We start from the raw sequence: 13,669 nt of genomic DNA, 5'->3' as shown, positions 1-13,669 counted from the left end.
TATAAAACAAAATATGTTGACAATGTTAGAAAAAAACGTAGATTCATTAAAGCAAGGATAACCTAAGCTCTTCCTTCCTCGGGAACAAAATATATTATTAATATATATACATATATATACATTGTAACCATAAATATTCAAGCCATAAACAAAACACATAAATACGAAACAAAATACATTGCATACTTTTTAAAAGAATCGTAAGTTACAAGCTACAACGTGAGATTATAAAATGTATCCTAGGTATTCAAGGTTATTGCGGAATAGGATCCACATTAGGGTGAGGATACACCGTATATCAGTCTTAACATCTAATTCGCTATTCTCACATCAGAAAATTAGGAATTAGGAGAAGGAGATGTGGGTGCTTAAGCCCACAACGCCCCACATCTATATCACTCTTCACTTCCTGAGGACAGTTGTGAGACGGTGACACCACTCCCAAGTTACAATAAGAAAAGGTAAAACAAGAAAAAGAAAAAAAGAAAACATGAAAACAACTATCCTACTTTATGTGGGTGCACACCTTAAACCGTATATAAAAGCACAACAGTCAGAGTGAATTATCACTTTACTGATGTCGTGTTAATTAATGTCTCTACTGTACTGGGCGGAGAATTGCTAATTTCAAGAGGTAAGTTTTATCTTACTAACCCCTAATGGTAGCTCCTTATTTTCATTTTTTTATTTTTTATTTATTTATTTTTAATTTTTTTATGTTATCTTTTTTCTTATTTAACCTTAGATTAGTAAGCATAATAAATTTCTCGGGTACAACGGGTAATTATTGTTTTCAAAATAAAAGTTAACTCTTTGTCCTTAGATTGGTAAACATACTAACTTTACGGTAATTATCGCATTCAGGAAAAAATTAACTTTTTTCCTTAGATTGGTAAACATACAAAACTTTACGGTAATTATTCTTTTTAGGAAAAATTAACTCTTTCTCCTTAGTATGGTAAACATACTAAACTTTACGGTAATTATTGTTTTCAGGAAAAAATAACTGTTTCTCTTTAGATTGGTAAACATACTAAACTTTGCGGTAATTATTGTTTTTAGGAAAAATTAACTGTTTCTCTTTAGATTGTTAAACATACTAAACTTTACGTTAATTATTGTTTTCAGGAAAAAATTAACTGTTTCTCTTTAGATTGTTAAACATACTAAACTTTACGTTAATTATTGTTTTCATGAAAAATTAACTGTTTCTCCTTAGATTGGTAAACACACTAAACTTTATAATAATTATTGTTTTCAGGAAAAAATTAACTGTTTCTCTTAAGATTGGTAAACATACTAAACTTTACGGTAATTATTGTTTTCAGTAAAAAATTAACTGTTTCTCTTTAGATTGGTAAACATACTAAACTTTACGGTAATTATTGTTTTCAGGAAAAAATTAACTGTTTCTCCTTAGATTGGTAAATATACTAAACTTTACGGTAATTATTGTTTTTAGGAAAAATTAACTGTTTTTCCTTATATTGGTAAACATACTAAACTTTACGGTAATTACTGTTTTCAGGAAAAAATTAACTATTTCTCTTCAGATTGGTAAACACACTAAACTTAAAAATAATTATTATTTTCAGGAAAAAATTAACTGTTTCTCTTAAGATTGGTAAACATACTAAACTTTACGGTAATTATTGTTTTCAGGAAAAAATTAACTGTTCCTCTTTAGATTGGTATACACACTAAACTTTATAATAATTATTATTTTTAGGAAAAATTTAACTGTTTCTCTTAAGATTGGTAAACATACTAAACTTTACGGTAATTATTGTTTTCAGGAAAAATTAACTGTTTCTCCTAAGATTGGTAAACATACTAAACATTGCGGTAATTATTGTTTTTAGGAAAAATTAACTATTTCTCCTTAGTATGGTAAACATACAAAACTTTACGGTAATTATTGTTTTCAGGAAAAATTAACTGTTTCTCTTTAGACTGGTAAACATACTAAACTTTACGGTAATTACTGTTTTCAGGAAAAAATTAACTGTTTCTCTTCAGATTGGTAAACACACTAAAGTTTTCGGTAATTATTGTTTTCAGGAAAAAATTAAATGTTTCTTTTCAGATTGGTAAACATACTAAACTTTACGGTAATTATTGTTTTCAGAAAAAAATTAACTGTTTCTCTTTAGATTGGTTAACATAAAAAACTTGTCAGGTACAACAGGTAATTATTGTTTTTAGAATAAAAGTTAGTTGTTTGGCCTTACATTGGAAACATACTAATCTTCTAGGGTACAGCAAGTAATTATTGTTCTTAGATTAAAAGTGAGTTATTTCTCCTTAGATTGGTAAATATACCATACTTCTTATGAACAAAAGATAATTATTGTTTTCACAATAAAAATTAGTTGTTTGTCCTTAGATTTGGTAAACATACGAAACACTTCGAGTACAATAGGTAATTATTCTTTTCAGAATAAAAGTGAGCTGTTTGTTCTTATATTGGTAAACATACTAAACGTCTGGGACAAAACATATAACTCTTACTTTCAGATAAAAGTGCGCAGTTTGTCATTAGATTGGTGAATATACTAAACTTCTGATGAAGAACAGGTAATTATTGTTTTCAGAATAAAAGTGAGTTGTTTGTTTTTAGATTGGTAAATATAATAAACACTCGAGTTCAACAGGTGATATTTGTTTTCCGAATAAAAGTGAGCTGTTTGTCTTTAGATTGGTAAGCATGCTAAACTTCTGGGGTACAACCAGTAATTAGTGTTTACCGAATAAGAGTGAGCTGTTTGTGTTTAGATTGGTAAACATATTAAACTTCTGGGGTACAACCAGTAATTAGTGTTTACCGAATAAGAGTGAGCTGTTTGTGTTTAGATTGGTAAACATATTAAACTTCTGGGGTACAACCAGTAATTAGTGTTTTTAGAATAAGAGTGAGCTGTTTGTGTTTAGATTGGTAAACATATTAAACTTCTGGGGTACAACCAGTAATTAGTGTTTACCGAATAAGAGTGAGCTGTTTGTGTTTAGATTGGTAAACATAATAAACTTCTGGGGTACAACCAGTAATTAGTGTTTACCGAATAAGAGTGAGCTGTTTGTGTTTAGATTGGTAAACATATTAAACTTCTGGGGTACAACCAGTAATTAGTGTTTTAGAATAAGAGTGAGCTGTTTGTGTTTAGATTGGTAAACATATTAAACTTCAGGGGTACAACCAGTAATTAGTGTATACCGAATAAGAGTGAGCTGTTTGTGTTTAGATTGGTAAACATATTAAACTTCTGGGGTACAACCAGTAATTAGTGTTTACCGAATAAGAGTGAGCTGTTTGTGTTTAGATTGGTAAACATATTAAACTTCTGGGGTACAACCAGTAATTAGTGTTTTTAGAATAAGAGTGAGCTGTTTGTGTTTAGATTGGTAAACATATTAAACTTCTGGGGTACAACCAGTAATTAGTGTTTTAGAATAAGAGTGAGCTGTTTGTGTTTAGATTGGTAAACATATTTAACTTCTGGGGTACAACCAGTAATTAGTGTTTACCGAATAAGAGTGAGCTGTTTGTGTTTAGATTGGTAAACATATTAAACTTCTGGGATACAACCAGTAATTAGTGTTTTAGAATAAGAGTGAGCTGTTTGTGTTTAGATTGGTAAACATATTAACCTTCTGGGGTACAACCAGTAATTAGTGTTTTTAGAATAAGAGTGAGCTGTTTGTGTTTAGATTGGTAAACATATTAAACTTCTGGGGTACAACCAATAATTAGTGTTTTTAGAATAAAAGTGAACTGTTTGTGTTTAGATTGGTAAACATATTAAACTTCTGGGGTACAACCAGTAATTAGTGTTTACCGAATAAGAGTGAGCTGTTTGTGTTTAGATTGGTAAACATATTAAACTTCTGGGGTACAACCAGTAATTAGTGTTTTTAGAATAAAAGTGAGCTGTTTGTGTTTAAATTGGTAAACATATTAAACTTCTGGGGTACAACCAGTAATTAGTGTTTTTAGAATATAAGTGAGCTGTTTGTGTTTAGATTGGTAAACATATTAAACTTCTGGGGTACAACCAGTAATTAGTGTTTACCGAATAAGAGTGAGCTGTTTGTGTTTAGATTGGTAAACATATTAAACTTCTGGGGTACAACCAGTAATTAGTGTTTACCGAATAAGAGTGAGCTGTTTGTGTTTAGATTGGTAAACATATTAAACTTCTGGGATACAACCAGTAATTAGTGTTTACCGAATAAGAGTGAGCTGTTTGTGTTTAGATTGGTAAACATATTAAACTTCTGGGGTACAACCAGTAATTAGTGTTTTAGAATAAGAGTGAGCTGTTTGTGTTTAGATTGGTAAACATATTAAACTTCTGGGGTACAACCAGTAATTAGTGTTTTAGAATAAAAGTGAGCTGGTTGTGTTTAGATTGGTAAACATATTTAACTTCTGGGGTACAACCAGTAATTAGTGTTTTAGAATAAAAGTGAGCTGTTTGTGTTTAGATTGGTAAACATATTAAACTTCTGGGGTACAACCAGTAATTAGTGTTTTAGAATAAAAGTGAGCTGTTTGTGTTTAGATTGGTAAACATATTAAACTTCTGGGATACAACCAGTAATTAGTGTTTTTAGAATAAGAGTGAGCTGTTTGTGTTTAGATTGGTAAACATATTAAACTTCTGGGATACAACCAGTAATTAGTGTTTTTAGAATAAAAGTGAGCTGTTTGTGTTTAGATTGGTAAACATATTAAACTTCAGGGGTACAACCAGTAATTAGTGTTTTTAGAATAAAAGTGAGCTGTTTGTGTCTAGATTGGTAAGCATATTAAACTTCTGGGATACAACCAGTAATTAGTGTTTACCGAATAAGAGTGAGCTGTTTGTGTTTAGATTGGTAAACATATTAAACTTCTGGGATACAACCAGTAATTAGTGTTTACCGAATAAGAGTGAGCTGTTTGTGTTTAGATTGGTAAACATATTAAACTTCTGGGGTACAACCAGTAATTAGTGTTTTTAGAATAAGAGTGAGCTGTTTGTGTTTAGATTGGTAAACATATTAAACTTCTGGGGTACAACCAGTAATTAGTGTTTTTAGAATAAATGTGAGCTGTTTGTGTTTAGATTGGTAAACATATTAAACTTCTGGGGTACAACCAGTAATTAGTGTTTACCGAATAAGAGTGAGCTGTTTGTGTTTAGATTGGTAAACATATTAAACTTCTGGGATACAACCAGTAATTAGTGTTTTTAGAATAAAAGTGAGCTGTTTGTGTTTAGATTGGTAAACATATTAAACTTCAGGGGTACAACCAGTAATTAGTGTTTTTAGAATAAGAGTAAACTTCTTCACTCGACGATTATTATTTTTCTATTTTTTAAGCTGTTTTTTTTTGTTCAGTCTTCAAACATTCCTTCAACAAAGCCAGAAATTTTGTGACGTTCTTACTTGCTGACATTAAGTGCAATGGGGCTATTGAAAAAATTACAATCAGAAACTTTCCATGTAGCACCTAAGACAACCATTTTCGCCCATGATAAATCACAGATCTCTTGGTTTCATTAAATAGATTAAAAATCATATAAGAAACAACTTTACCTTCAAGACTTAACTAATCCATTTGTAAGTTTCTCGTGAGACGCCATCAATCCGTGGCCTCGTTCGTCAAGATCGCATCTAAAGTAACACGCTGAAATCTCGTGCATCTAGACCTCTCCAGTTCGTGTTCCACTTTACACGTACACTCACTTTGGCAAAACCCACTTTAAGACAGAGTCATTATCCCCCATAGATACATGTTATGGATATTAAACATTAGTTACTATTAGTGGCTGAAGAAATTAACACTAAGCTCAAGAAACGGTGAATTTGAAACAGAATTGGTAGCAATTACTTTTGTCACGTGTGAAAGTTTGAGGGAAGATTACGTATGAAAGTTTCATAAGAAAATTTCCTGTCTCAACGAACCCTTTATCAAGTTCTAGCGTGAATATCAATGTATACGGAACTAACGACGTTTCAAAAACTTCTGTTTCTTGTTAAACACAAACTTAAAATAAAACACTGAAAATATAATCTGTACGACAAATATATGTGAGAAGGAAGACAGAACCATTACAAATTACTGTTTCAACTTATCCCTTCTCACATGGTATTATAGTTTACTGTATGTTACAGTTCTGTGAGAAGGAAGACAGAACCATTACAAAATACTGTTTAAACTTATCCCTTCTCACATGGTATTATAGTTTACTGTATGTTACAGTTCTGTGAGAAGGAAGACAACCATTACAAAATACTGTTTCAACTTATCCCTTCTCACATGGTATAATAGTTTACTGTATGTTACAGTTCTGTGAGAAGGAAGACAGAACCATTACAAAATACTGTTTCAACTTATCCCTTCTCACATGGTATAATAGTTTACTGTATGTTACAGTTCTGTGAGAAGGAAGACAACCATTACAAAATACTGTTTAAACTTATCCCTTCTCACATGGTATTATAGTTTACTGTATGTTACAGTTCTGTGAGAAGGAAGACAGAACCATTACAAATTATTGTTTCAACTTATCCCTTCTTACATGGTATTATAGTTTACTGTATGTTACAGTTCTGTGAGAAGGAAGACAGAACCATTACAAAATACTGTTTAAACTTATCCCTTCTCACATGGTATTATTGTTTACTGTATGTTACAATTCTGTGAGAAGGAAGACAGAACCATTACAAATTATTGTTTCAACTTATCCCTTCTTACATGGTATTATAGTTTACTGTATGTTACAATCCTGTGAGAAGGAAGACAGAACCATTACAAAATACTGTTTCAACTTATCCCTTCTCACATGGTATTATAGTTTACTGTATGTTACAGTTCTGTGAGAAGGAAGACAACCATTACAAAATACTGTTTCAACTTATCCCTTCTCACACGGTATTATAGTTTACTGTATGTTACAGTTCTGTGAGAAGGAAGACAACCATTACAAATTACTGTTTCAATTTATCCCTTCTCACATGGTATTATAGTTTACTGTATGTTACAATTCTGTGAGAAGGAAGACAGAACCATTACAAAATACTGTTTCAACTTATCCCTTCTCACATGGTATTATAGTTTACTGTATGTTACAGTTCTGTGAGAAGGAAGACAACCATTACAAAATACTGTTTCAACTTATCCCTTCTCACACGGTATTATAGTTTACTGTATGTTACAGTTCTGTGAGAAGGAAGACAACCATTACAAATTACTGTTTCAATTTATCCCTTCTCACATGGTATTATAGTTTACTGTATGTTACAGTTCTGTGAGAAGGAAGACAGAACCATTACAAATTACTGTTTCAACTTATCCCTTCTCACATGGTATTATAGTTTACTGTATGTTACAATTCTGTGAGAAGGAAGACAGAACCATTACAAATTACTGTTTCAACTTTTCCTTTCTCACATGGTATTATAGTTTACTGTATGTTACAGTTCTGTGAGAAGACAGAACCATTACAAATTACTGTTTCAACTTATCCCTTCTCACATGGTATTATAGTTCACTGTATGTTACAGTTCTGTAAGAAGGAAGACAGAACCATTACAAATTACTCTTTCAACTTATCCCTTCTCACATGGTATTATAGTTTTCTGTATGTTACAGTTCTGTGAGAAGGAAGACAGAATCATTACAAGTTACTGTTTCAACTTATCCCTTCTTACATGGTGTTATAGTTTACTCTATGTTACAGTTCTGTGAGAAGGAAGACAGAACCATTACAAATTACTTATTCAACTTATCCCTTCTAACAGGGTTTTGAGATTTTAAACGTACTTAGCAATATTACCATAGTCATGATTTATTTCTGTGTGTTTCTATAATGTTTATATGTATACAAGTTGAATAATATTAAGCGATATTACAATTTGACTTCGCTCCTAATATTTACTCCTGAACAGCTGCACAGGAAAAGATGTTCCATCGACAAAAAGAGAAACCACACCTAGAGAGACATGTACAGTTTCTAAATATAGTGCATGATTCCGCACTCATATATGTTTGAGGTTTTCGATGTTATAAAGATACCAAACTCTGCCAACAAACCTGAAGAATATAAGTTTCACAACGTTAATTACAGACCAGAAAACTTAAAATAAATAAAACTTTGTTTAGTATTTGATTTTCAAGAGACGATATTTGGTTTAAAACTTTAACCATATTTCAAGATCATTACAAAATTAAAATGCTAAACGTGTAGCAGTGACACTGAAGACGAACTTCTTATACGCTGGGACAACATAGTGCCTCTGCCCAATATGAGACAAGACTTTCACAATTTTTAAATTCTGTTTTCGACATAGTTTAAATTTTAAATATTCAGTTATTAAAAATGCTCGTGTTCAAGAGCAAATCTTAATTATTTAGTACCCAGAAAAGTTCCTTCCTTTGGCACCCGACCCATAAATAATCTTAAAATTTAAACACCCAGAGAAGTATATTATGATTGCAAGTAGAATTTTAAGTATAGTAGTGACCTAAGAAAATTGGAAATAAGAAAATTGTAGAACATTAAACATTTAGTGAACAGGTAATACTGCATTTTACTTTATACAAAAACACATGATTTCCCAGGTAATACTGCATTTTACTTTATACAAAAACACATGATTTCCCAGGTAATACTGCATTTTATTTTATTCAAAAAACACATGATTTCCCAGGTAATACAGCATTTTATTTTATTCAAAAAACACATGATTTCCAGGTAATACAGCATTTTATTTTATTCAAAAACACATGATTTCCCAGGTAATACTGCATTTTATTTTATTCAAAACACATGATTTCCCAGGTAATACAGCATTTTATTTTATTCAAAAACACATGATTTCCCAGGTAATACAGCATTTTATTTTATTCAAAAACACATGATTTCCCAGGTAATACAGCATTTTATTTTATTCAAAAAACACATGATTTCCCAGGTAATACAGCATTTTATTTTATTCAAAAAACACATGATTTCCCAGGTAATACAGCATTTTATTTTATTCAAAAAACACATGATTTCCCAGGTAATACTGCATTTTATTTTATTCAAAAAACACATGATTTCCCAGGTAATACTGCATTTTATTTTATACAAAAAACACATGATTTCCCAGGTAATACTGCATTTTATTTTATTCAAAAAACAGTTTCAATGCTCAACATATTCTCTGTTTACGAGCCTTAATTTTTGAAATTCATCAATAACATCATTAAAATTCACCTTCTTTTCATATTCAATGGGGAATTGAAAATAAAACCAGATTTGTTAATATTTTCTGACGCGTGATGGATTGAAATAAATTTTTATTAATATCAGTCTGAAAAAACAAGCTTGGTAGAGATTCATAAAAATCCCATTTCAAAATAGACTTCAGAAACTGCAATGCTGTCCACTTCTTTGCCTCTTCAATGCTGATTTTGCCTTCACTTGGTTCACGGCGTCATAATGAGCACTCCATCTTGTCAGGGAGTTTTTTAACTGTGATGTCTACATTCACCATCAGTACTTCCCATCAATGAGGTGATACTGAAAAAAAGGAATATACTCTTTCCAAGGTTCAAAAATACTTACACATGAATAAATGCTTTCTAATAATTGCACCACACAAACGTTCAGAAAATGGTTTTCACAAGGAACAAAAAAGCCTTGAGAATAATCTTTCTGATCTTTGACTTAACACCACCATCAATAATTGCAGCATTGTCATATCCTTGACCACAGCACAGGTTTATGTCCAGCCCATCTCTATCTAGATGTCTCATGATATCTTCTGTGAACTTAGCAGTAGTTTTTCCGGCAATAGAAAAGAAGCCAAGGAATGATTCCTTTACTTCAACTTTGTCACATTCAGTATAGACGTATCTAATCACTTCACACATATGATCAGTGTAGAATACATCAGAATTAGAAATGGTGTTTACAGTATTAAGCACGTAACACATCTCCATGTAGTCACATCACCACACTTTATGTCTTAACATCACCATGTAGTTGCATTAACAACTCATGTAGTCAAATCACCACCACCATCGTAACATCACCACACAATCATCATAAAAAAACTTACTCAGCCATAAACATCGTCCTTACTTCAGTAATCATGGATGTAGGAAAAAATTCAAGTCTAACATTTTAGTGCAAAGTGTGAGTTTTTACTCATCACTAGTAGTCACAGGGATCACCATTCATAAACATGACTTTCTATAGCATCACGACGATGCATTTATAAACATTACTATGATACCACATTGTTAAAAACTACTAGACACTGGTATAAGTACTATAATATTGTTACAAATACTGGCACTTTATCATGTTTTATCATAATTATGTAATGAAATATACCTTATGTATGTGGAGACACAGTGTCGAGTGAACAAGAGTTGGAATGTTAGTTTCCGACAGGTGGCTATGATAAACAAACTGATGAGTAAAATGTTGGCCTTTTGATCTAATTTTTATCAGACACTAAAAATTTATATGACTGGATGTTTAACTTCAACTAAGGTGTACTCAACTACTACTATCTTGTTCAGATAATAAAACAGTATCTTACCGTATGTTTAACTTCAAGTAAAGTGTAATCAACTACTACTCTCTTGTTCAGATAATAAAACAGTATCTAACCATATGTTTAACTTCAAGTAAAGTGTAATCAACTACTCTCTTGTTCAGATAATAAAACAGTATCTAACTGTATGTTTAACTTCAAGTGTAATCAACTACTCTCTTGTTCAGATAATAAAACAGTATCTTACCGTATGTTTAACTTCAAGTAAAATGTAATCAACAACTACTCCCTTGTTCAGATAATAAAACAGTATCTAACCGTATGTTTAACTTCAAGTAAAGTGTAATCAACTACTACTCTCTTGTTCAGATAATAAAACGGTATCTAACTGTATGTTTAACTTCAAGTAAAGTGTAATCAACTACTACTCTCTTGTTCAGATAATAAAACAGTATCTAACCGTATGTTTAACTTCAAGTAAAGTGTAATCAACAACTACTCTCTTGTTCAGATAATAAAACAGTATCTAACCGTATGTTTAACTTCAAGTGTAATCAACTACCCTCTTGTTCAGATAATAAAACAGTATCTAACCGTATGTTTAACTTCAAGTAAAGTGTAATCAACAACTACTCTCTTGTTCAGATAATAAAACAGTATCTAACCATATGTTTAACTTCAAGTAAAATGTAATCAACTACTACTCTCTTGTTCAGATAATAAAACAGTATCTAACCGTATGTTTAACTTCAAGTGTAATCAACTACCCTCTTGTTCAGATAATAAAACAGTATCTAACCGTATGTTTAACTTCAAGTAAAGTGTAATCAACAACTACTCTCTTGTTCAGATAATAAAACAGTATCTAACCGTATGTTTAACTTCAAGTGTAATCAACTACCCTCTTGTTCAGATAATAAAACAGTATCTAACCGTATGTTTAACTTCAAGTGTAATCAACTACCCTCTTGTTCAGATAATAAAACAGTATCTAACTGTATGTTTAACTTCAAGTAAAGTGTAATCAACTACTACTCTCTTGTTCAGATAATAAAACAGTATCTAACTATGTTTAACTTCAAGTAAAGTGTAATCAACTACTACTCTCTTGTTCAGATAATAAAACAGTATCTAACCGTATGTTTAACTTCAAGTAAAGTGTAATCAACTACTCTCTTGTTCAGATAATAAAACAGTATCTAACTGTATGTTTAACTTCAAGTAAAGTGTAATCAACTACTCTCTTGTTCAGATAATAAAACAGTATCTAACTGTATGTTTACTTCAAGTGTAATCAACTACCCTCTTGTTCAGATAATAAAACAGTATCTAACCGTATGTTTAACTTCAAGTAAAGTGTAATCAACTACTCTCTTGTTCAGATAATAAAACAGTATCTAACTGTATGTTTAACTTCAAGTAAAGTGTAATCAACTACTCTCTTGTTCAGATAATAAAACAGTATCTAACTGTATGTTTACTTCAAGTGTAATCAACTACCCTCTTGTTCAGATAATAAAACAGTATCTAACCGTATGTTTAACTTCAAGTAAAGTGTAATCAACAACTACTCTCTTGTTCAGATAATAAAACAGTATTTAACTGTATGTTTAACTTCAAGTAAAGTGTAATCAACTACTCTCTTGTTCAGATAATAAAACAGTATCTAACTGTATGTTTACTTCAAGTAAAGTGCAGTGAACTAATTTTCTCCTGTACAGACACTAAAACAGTTTTTAAGTGAACATTAATTTTAAATAAAGTGTAATGAACTGTTTTCTTTCTATACAGACACTAAAACGATATCTAACTTCAATTAACATGTAGTGAACTACTTTTCCACTGTTCAGATGCTAAAACAGTATCTAACTGGATGTTTAAATTCAACTAAAGTGTAGTGAGATACTTTTCTGTTCAGACACCAAAACAATATCTAAACGAATGTGTAACTTCAACTAAATTCAGTGAACTACATTTTTCCTGTTCAAACACTAAAACAGTATCTAAACAAATGTGTAACTTCAACTAAAGTTCAGTGAACTACATTTTTCCTGTTCAAACACTAAAACAGTATCTAAACGAATGTGTAACTTCAACTAAATTCAGTGAACTACATTTTTCCTGTTCAAACACTAAAACAGTATCTAAACGAATGTGTAACTTCAACTAAAGTTCAGTGAACTACATTTTTCCTGTTCAAACACTAAAACAGTATCTAAACAAATGTGTAACTTCAACTAAAGTTCAGTGAACTACATTTTTCCTGTTCAAACACTAAAACAGTATCTAAACGAATGTGTAACTTCAACTAAATTCAGTGAACTACATTTTTCCTGTTCAAACACTAAAACAGTATCTAAACAAATGTGTAACTTCAACTAAAGTTCAGTGAACTACATTTTTCCTGTTCAAACACTAAAACAGTATCTAAACGAATGTGTAACTTCAACTAAATTCAGTGAACTACATTTTTCCTGTTCAAACACTAAAACAGTATCTAAACGAATGTGTAACTTCAACTAAATTCAGTGAACTACATTTTTCCTGTTCAAACACTAAAACAGTATTTAAACGAATGTGTAACTTCAACTAAAGTTCAGTGAACTACATTTTTCCTGTTCAAACACTAAAATAATATATAAATCGATGTTTAACTTCAATTTAAGTTCAGTGAACTACATTTTTCCTGTACAAACATTAAAATAATATATAAATTGATGTTCAACTTCAACTAAAGTTCAGTGAACTACATTTTTCCTGTTCAAACACTAAAATAATATATAAATCGATGTTTAACTTCAACTAAAGTTCAGTGAACTACATTTTTCCTGTACAAACATTAAAATAATATATAAATTGATGTTCAACTTCAACTAAAGTTCAGTGAACTACATTTTTCCTGTTCAAACACTAAAATAATATATAAATCGATGTTTAACTTCAACTAAAGTTCAGTGAACTACATTTTTCCTGTACAAACATTAAAATAATATATAAATTGATGTTTAACTTCAACTAAAGTTCAGTGAACTATTCTTCTTTTCAGAGACTAACACAATATCGTACTAGATGTTTATCTTCTATTAAAGTGTAGTGAATTAATAATCAGTAATGTCGAGAAAACCCA

The 13,669-nt window shown here is 30.7% G+C and overlaps 1 protein-coding gene and 1 long non-coding RNA gene across 11 annotated transcripts in view; one reads left to right on the top strand and one right to left on the bottom strand.

Annotated features, from left to right (window-relative positions):
- The window catches only part of LOC143256333 (cell adhesion molecule DSCAM-like), a 288,884-nt gene extending 283,010 nt beyond the window's left edge, over positions 1–5,874 (bottom strand). For 3 of the 10 annotated variants that reach the window (XR_013031259.1, XR_013031258.1, XR_013031260.1), the window contains exon 1: positions 5,584–5,874. The gene's annotated coding sequence lies outside the window, so the exon portion shown is untranslated. The remainder of the gene's footprint in view (positions 1–5,583) is intronic. The other 7 variants (XR_013031262.1, XR_013031261.1, XR_013031263.1 and 4 more) reach the window with 6 other exon arrangements.
- LOC143256336 (uncharacterized) lies at positions 400–8,314 on the top strand. The gene is made up of 3 exons (XR_013031268.1): positions 400–634; positions 2,518–2,577; positions 7,939–8,314. It is a non-coding gene; the product is annotated as an uncharacterized LOC143256336 (long non-coding RNA).
- Positions 8,315–13,669: the final 5,355 nt, after the last annotated feature.

This window comes from Tachypleus tridentatus, chromosome 7 (assembly GCF_004210375.1).
Source record: "Tachypleus tridentatus isolate NWPU-2018 chromosome 7, ASM421037v1, whole genome shotgun sequence".
Classification (NCBI taxonomy): domain Eukaryota; kingdom Metazoa; phylum Arthropoda; class Merostomata; order Xiphosura; family Limulidae; genus Tachypleus; species Tachypleus tridentatus.
The sequence above is the reverse complement of the archived record's forward strand: the minus strand, read 5'-3'. Positions and strand labels throughout refer to the sequence as shown.